An 8,637-nucleotide genomic window follows, 5' to 3' on the forward strand; every position below is an offset into this window, starting at 1 on the left:
ATATATATATATATATATATATATATATATATGTATATATATATATATATGTATATATATATATACACACACACAATTATATATGATATACATGTGTAATCATGTAAAACATTTCTATAATAGTCATGATATGAAGTGAAATATAAACGAAAAAGAAAAACCTCCATAAAAATAAAGTATGCTTCAATCTGTGTTTAGACACCATCTGTTCTTTTTCTGGGGATGGATACACAGCATTTTTCATGATAGGTCCTTCAGAGTTGTCTTGGATCATTGTATTACAAAGAATAGTTAAGTCATTATCAGTTAATCATCTTGCAATATTGCTGTAACTTTGTACTCAGTACATTTCACTTTGCATAGGTCCATGCAAGTCTTTCCTGGTTTTTCTGAGAGCATCCTGCTCATCATTTTGTATAGTACAATAGTATTCCATCACAATCACATGCAACAACTTGCTCAGCCATTCCCCAATTGATGGGCATCTCCTCAGTTTCCAATTCTTTGTCCCCCCGCAAAAGACCTGCTATAAAGATTTTTGTACATATATGTAGTTTTGCTTTGTTTTTTTAAGCAATCGGGGTTAAGTAACTTGCTCAAGGTTACATAGCCAGGTGTTTCTGGGTGGGTGCTAAGTGCCTGGGCCCGAATTCGATCCCCAGTTCATCCCGACACTGGAGCTGGTGCTCTTACTCGCTGTGCTACCTGGCCACCCCTCCTTTTAGTTTTTTAATCTCTTTTGGAATACAGACCTAATAGTGATATTGCTAGGTCAAATGGTATGCATTTTATAGCCCTTTGGACATAGTTCCATATTGCTCTACAGAATAGTTGAATCAGTTCATAATTCCACCAACAGGGCAGAAAGGTCTCACCTTTCCCACATTTGCTTCAACATTTGTCATTTACTTTTTCTGTCTTATTAACCAATCTAATAGATATGAAATAATACCTCAGAATTATTTTAACTTGCATTTCTCCAATCAGTAGTGAGTTGCAGTATTTTTTTCACAAAGCTATAGATAGTTTTTATTACTTCATCTGAAAACATCATATCTTTTGATCATTCATCAAGTGAGGAATGGTTCTTATTTTTTATAAATTTGACTCAATTCTTCATATGTTTGAGAAATGAAACCTTCATCACAGAAACTAGCTTAAATTTTTTTCACAGTTACTATTGCTAACTTTATTTCCCTTTATTCTATCCCTTCACCTCCATTTGTTCTATTCTCTCTCTCCTTTCATGGTGTCCATTCTCAAAAGGGTTTTATATCTGATTATCCCCATCCTGATCTCTCCTCTCTTCTATTGCCTTCCCTCCACCCTAAAACCCTTCACTCCTACTTTCCTGTAGAGTATGATAGATTTCTATGCCCAATTCATTGTGTAGTCATTCCCTCTTTGAGTCAATTCTGATGAGAGTAAGGTTCATTCACTCACTCCTTCTCACCTTCCTTCCCTTTCCCTTCAATATAAAAACTTTTTCTTTCCTCTTTTTTGTGATACAATTTGCCCCATTCTACACCTCCCTTTCTCTTTCTCCAAACACATTCCTTTCTTACCCCTTAATTTTATTTTTTAGATATCACCTCTTCATATTAAACTTGCACCTGTGCCCTCTATCTATATATGCTCCTAACTACCCAGAACTGGGGCTCATATTCAAGTATAGGTAAAGCAACAAAGTCCTGCCTCAGGGCTAGCAAAAAGACACCTGTAATCTCCTTCTTGCCGGTTGCTAGATCCCCTTACCATCAGTGAGCTGAGAGATCCAGAAACAGCTATTGCTGGTGCCACTGCTGATTAAATCACTTCCAAGGCCTCCTTTTCATTTACTTTGGTTGGGGATTTGCTGGCATGACCTGCTCTGGGTAAGTGTGATATACCTTTCCTGCTGACCTTCTAAGCTGTTTTTGGCATCTATGGGCTGACAGGTCTGGAAACCACCACTGCTGCCATGGATTCAGTCACTCTGAGGCCTTCTCTGGGTTTGATAGGGATAGATCTGTGCTGGCATGGCCTGCCCTAGGCTTTGCTCCTCTCTTACCCTGGTGCAAGAGTTCTTTCCTGCTGACCTTCAAAGTTGTCTTGGGATGGAAACTTGTTTCCCTCCATCTTTTTGTGGCTTCTGTTACTCTAGAATTTTTTACATTCATTATTTGGAGGTATTTGGAGGGGTTTGTAGGAGACATCAGGTGACTTTGACTTTACTCTAACATCTTGACACCATCTCTATAATCCACTTGCCAAAAGAGAACTTGCATGAGTTTTAGGAAGAAATAGCAGTAAAACTATACTAGTGGGGGACCTCAATTGTTACCTCTCAAAACTCAATATATCCAACCAAAAAAGAAAGAAACTAAGAAGGTAATTAGAATATGAGAAAACTAGACATGACAGACATTTAGAGAATGACCATGTAATTAGGCATAAAGCCCTCAAAATCAAATGAAAGGGGGCAGAAATATTAAATGACTTGAATCATAACATAATAAATATTGCATTCAACAAAGGACAGTTATATGGTAAATTTAAAATTTATAAGAAATGAATAATCTAATCCCAAAGAATAAGTGGGTCAAAGAACAAAATAGAAACTATCTGAGTAACTAGGTGGCACAGAGAATAGAGAACAGGCCATGGAGTCATGAGGACCTGAGTTCAAATCTGACCTCAGACACTTAACACTTACTAGACATGTGATCTTGGGCAAGTCACTTAACTCAATTGCCCTGCCATCCCCCTCTTCCAAAAAATTAAAAAAAAATTAAAAAAAGAAACAATCAATAATTTCATTATGGAGAGTGATGACAAAAAGACAAGATAACAAAATTTCTGGGATGCAGCCAAAGCAGTACTTAGGGAAAAATTGTATATTTAAAATTCTTGCACTATCAAAGGGAAAAAGAACAGATCAATGATTTGAGCATGCAACTAAAATAATTAGAAAAAGAATAAATTAAGAAGGCACCCAATCAATAATAAATAAATGAGCACTAATTTGGAAATCTTGAAAATCAAAGGTGAGATTCTTTAGATTGAAAAAATATTTTTTTTAAAATTATTGAGCGAAGATGGCAGAGGAGAAACAGGACCTCCTCACAGCTCCAGCTCCCACCACCTCAGATCCATGTAAAAGGGGACTCTAAACAAACTTTAGAGCTACAGAACCCACAAAATGACACAGAGAAGATAACCTCCCGCTGAGGACAGTCCGGCAGGCCAGCAAGTATCGGCCACCACAGCACTCTGGGAGCCAAGTCCATCCCCACACCGAGGTTCCAGCCTCAGGGTGGGCCTGACCAACCCTCGGCTGGAGTGACTCCAGAGCACCAGCAGCTGTGGTGATCCAGAATTATCAACACATAGATACTAAGGACAAAGTGAAAGGTCAGTGCAGTGTGGACTTTGGGACCCATGAGTTGGGAGTGTGTTGGCTTTTGCCTCCAGAGCTAGCAGCTACTGAGGGCTATGGCACAGCTGCCACAACATGGCACCTTCAGCTCCTGGCCTGAAGAGTATAGGGGGACCAAGTGACCAGTCTTAGGGGTAATCACTCTTGCTTTAACCTGATTGGATCTGGACTGCGGTCTAGGGTAGAGGTCCAGGGGTGTGTGACCAGCTTGCCAGAGGGAGTGCTGGCGTCAGAGAAGGCACCCAATCAATACCTCCTGCAGGTGAGAAAACCGAAGCATTTGGAAGGAAGCTCCCCTGTCTAGTGGCAGAGTCCTACTGTGGTAAAAACCCCAGGGGTCAAGTGAATGAGTGGTGACATGGCCAGGCAAAGGAAGCAAAGCAAACAGAAGAATCCAACCTTAGACTCCTCTTTTGGGGACAAAAAGGGTCAAAGCATGGAACAGGAGGAAGACAGTGAAGTCAGAACTCCTGCACTAGAAGCTTACAAGAAAAATATGAATTGGTTACAGGCCATAGAGGACCTTAAGAAGCAGATAAGAGAAGTGGAGGAAAAATTGGGAAGAGAAATGAGAAATGAAATGAGAGAAAATTATGAAATGAGATTCAACAGCCTGACCGAGGAAAATCACACCTTAAAAAATAGACTAACTGAAATGGTAAAAGAGGCTCAAAAAGGCAATGAGGAGAAGAATGCCTTAAAAAGACAAATTTGCCACAAAGAAAAAGAATCTCAAAAGCTCACTGAGGAGAATCATTGCTTCAGAATTAGATTGGAGCAAATGGAAGCTAATGACTTTATGAGAAATCAAGATACTGTTAAAAAAGATCCAAACAAATGAAAGAATAGAAGGCAATGTGAAATATCTCATGGGAAAAACCACTGACCTGGAAAATAGATCCAGGAGAGATAATTTAAAAATTATTGGTCTACCTGAAAGCCATGATCAAAGAAAGAACCTAGAAATCATCCTCCAAGAGATTCTCAAGGAAAACTTCCCTGATGTTTTAGATCCAGAGGGCAAAATAGAGGTTGAAAAAATCCATCGATCACCCCCTGAAAAAGATCCCCAAAAGAAAACTCCTAGGAATATTATAGCCAGGCTCTAGTGTTCCCAGATCAAGGATAGAATATTACAAGCAGCCAGGAAGAAACAATTTGAATATTGTGGAAACACAATCAGGATAACTCAGCATATTGCAGCTTCTACACTGAGGGATCGAAGGGCTTGGAATATGATATTCCAGAGGTCAAAGAAGCTGGGATTAAAACCAAGAATCACCTACCCAGTAAAACTGAGTATCATGTTTCAGGGGAAAATATGGTCATTCAGTGGAATAGAGGACTTTCAAGTATTCTTGATGAAAAAGCCGGAGTTGAATAGAAAATAAGACATTCAGATACAGGAAGCAAGAGAAGCATAAGAAGGTAAACAGGGAAAAGAAACCATAAGGAACTTATCAAGGTTGAACTATTAACATTCCTACATGGAAAAACAATAATTGTAGCTGATGAAATTTTTCTCAGTATGAAAATAGTTGAAGGGAATATATATATATATATATCAGAATATCAGAGGGCATATGGGCTTATGAATACATATGTGAATGTGTGTATATATGTTTACAGGTATACAGAACAAATTTAATAGGCAGGGATGTTACTTAAAAGGTGAAATTAAAAGGTGAGAGAGGAATATAATGAGAGGAGAGGGGGAGAGACAGAATGGGGTAAACTATCTCATATAGAAGAGGCAAGGAAAAAATGGTTACGATGGAAGGGAAGAATAGGAAGGCAAAACGGAATGGGTCAACCTTATTTTCATTGAATTTGGCTCGGGGAGGGAATGACATACACACTAATTGGGGTATCTCACTCTACAAGGGAGTAGGAGAGAAGGGGATGATAGGGGGAATGATGAAAGAGAGGACAGACTAGCGGAGAGGGAAGTTGGAAGCATCCACTTTTGAAAAGGGACGGGATCAAAATAGAGAATAGAACAAGTGGGAGGTGGGATAGGAGGGAAGGAAATATAGTCAGTCTTTTACAATATATCTACTATGGTAATGTTTTGCATTAACTACACATGTACAACCTATACTGAATTGCTTATCTTCCCAGTAAGGGTGCGTGACAAGGGTGGAAGGGAATGAATCTGGAATTCAAAGTTTTAAAATCAAATGTTTAAAATATATATACTATTATTAATACTATTTTACATGTAATTGGGAAATAAGTTATACAGGCACTGGGGCATAGAGATCCACGATGCCCTACTGGAAAAGTAAAAGGGATATGGGAGAAGATATGGGAGAGAGCAGATCGGAGGAGGGGATATCCTATGGGATTGCTGTTTTGGGACGGTGTGTAGCGGAAAAACAGGGAGAAAATTTGCAACTCAAAATCTGGCAGAAATGAATGATGTAAATCAGAAGTTAATAAAGCATTTGAAAAATGAAAAAAATATTACCAAAAAAAACCCCAGAAGAGTCAAAATAAATAAATAAATGAAACTGGAAAAAAATATTGAGCTCATAAATCTAGGTGCTGGCTTTATGGGGGAAAAAACTCAATGAGATAGAGAAGCCATTGGTTTATTTGATTAAAAGAAAGAAAGAAGCAAAGCAAATATATCAAAAATGAAAAGGATAAAATTGCCACCAATGTAAAAGAAATGGAAGCAATCATTAGGAAATATTTTGCCTAGTTATATGATAATAGATCTGACAATTTGAGTGAAATAGATGAATATTTACAAAATATAAATCCCCTAAATTAACAGATCAGGCAATATAATGTCCAAATAGCCCCATCTTAGAAAAAGAAATTGAATAAGCTATTAATGAACTTCCTAGGAAAAAGTTCCCAGAGTCAGATGGGTGCATGAGTGAATTCTACCAAACATTTAAAGAACAATTAATTCCAATACTATATAAACTATTTGGAAAAGTAGACAGAGGGAGCACTACCAAACTCAATGATACAAATATAGTGCTGATCAAAAAAAAGAAATTAAAATTAAAAACAATTATGTTCATCATACCTAAAACAGAGAAAGAAAATTGTAGACCAATTTCCCTAATGAATATCTATGCAAAATTTTTTAACACAATACTAGCAAGGCAATTACAGCAATATATCACAAGGATTATACACTATGTCAGGTGGGATTCATCTTAGTAATGCAGGGTTGGTTTTATATGTTTTGCGTTATTGAACATGTATTACCTGTATCAGGTTGTTTAATATCTCAGGGAGGGGGCCAAGGAGTGAGAGAAATTGAAACTCTTAATTGAAAAAAAAGTTACAATTGTTTTTTACATTTAATTTGGAAAATATTATTCTAAAGTAAATATTTAAGAAGTTGTAACAACATTGAAAAATAACAGCAAAAGTCAGGGGTCATTTTTAAAGTTATGTTGACTCAGTGACTCAGTTTCCAGCCCTGCTCCTCAAATGAATGTTAGCAGAGGTGTCCCCCAAGCCCCTGATATTCGCCATGAAGTCAAGTCACTCCCTATGTGTAACCTTTGTACCTCTAACTGCAAATTGTCACATTCTTACTACCATAGATAGGAACTGAATTGCAAGTTCCCAACCTCTTTTGCTGACACTGATGTATCTAAATTGTCTATCTCATTAAGAAAGTCTGTGATAAAAGTTGTTCCCACCTTGAAGCCATCGTTGATCTTCAGTGAGCAGTCTGTAACTTATTGCTGCCTTGATGTATTTATTAAAAAAAACACTTCTTTCAATTCTCTTTGTCTTGAATTTTGCCTTATTAATCAGGATGAAAACCATTTCTGCTTTGAGTGACGGAAGGGAAGTCATGTCACTTCTTTATTCCCAGTTTTTGTACAATCTTTGCAAGAAATAGAATGTTTAATACACAGAGCATTGATTAATCAATCCCCTCAATGAAGAGATTCATGTGCAAATGAACTTCAAACCTGGGATATTTTCCATCAGTAGAGTTATCTTAGAGAGTTGCCAAGGTACCCAGATCCAAAGAAGAAAGGTGTGGATTATTGGAAACTTGCTGATGATATGTGAAAAGTAGTTGTTGAGACCATAGATATGAATAGGAACTAAAAGGGTGGACATGGTCTGAATGAAAAAGAACCTTGATCCTTCAGAGATCAAAGGAACTAATTGTATCACTGTGAGTTCAAATGTTCTTCAATATTTATCTGGGAGAATATTAACATGAAAGATTAGCCAAGTAGAAGAAACAATAACCTTATCTCCTAGCTTTATTTTTAACTCTTCGAACTTCCCCTACCTTTTCATCTATAATCTGTGCTTTTTTTGCAATTCAATTAGTTTTTATTTATAAATTTAAAAGCTATGCCATTTGGTGCATATATGTTGTATGTATAATTTTGATTCTTTATAATATAATTTCATTTTTTAATTCTACTGATAACTGGGAATTTTTATTTTATTTTGATAACTTGATTCCAAGTCCTTCTTCTTTTGAATTCACTTGAAAGAAAATCATTTTTGTTATTGCTTCTCATTTTGATTCTACATATATCTTTCTTTCTTAGATGTTTCTTTTCCATAACAGATTGTTGAGCTTTATTTTTGTATGTGTTCTATCCATTTTACTATTTTTACAATCTTTTGACTTTGTTTTAATGCTATTGTTATCTCATAAAGTCACTGGCTTCTATCTGGACCATTCCAATTTTCATAGTTTATTTCTTGGGCAAGGTTTTATACCTCTTGTGCCAAACTGTTAATTCACTTTCCAAATCTTTCTTCCATAGCTCCTATTCCTGTTTCCAGTTTTTACTCTAGAATTCTCATTTAATTTATAAAAATATTAATTATTTTTCAATTTATTTCTTTAAGTTTACAACATTTAATCCCACAAGTTATTGAGTTACAAATTTTCTCTCCATATTTCCCCTACCCCCAACCCAAGCCTTCTGAATACCCCTTCCCCCAATCTGTTCTCTATTATATACTCCCCCTTCCCCCTAACTTTCTAGTAGGGCAAGATGGATTTATGTACCCCAGTGCTTATATATCTTATTTCCCAGTAGCATATAAAAACAATTACATTAAAATTCTCTTTTTAAAACCTCATGCTCCATCTCTTTCAGGAATTCTAGTTGAACTTGTGTCCAAGGTATGTTTTTCTTTTAGCCTTAAATTTTTTTTAAGTTTTTAAAAAATTTATTTTAAACTTAAGTACAAAATTGGAAAAGAAA

The sequence above is a fragment of the Petaurus breviceps genome, unplaced genomic scaffold (assembly GCF_028583685.1).
Source record: "Petaurus breviceps papuanus isolate PSGF00001 unplaced genomic scaffold, PetGlider_PUasm1.0 221, whole genome shotgun sequence".
In the NCBI taxonomy this organism is placed as follows: Eukaryota; Metazoa; Chordata; class Mammalia; order Diprotodontia; family Petauridae; genus Petaurus; species Petaurus breviceps.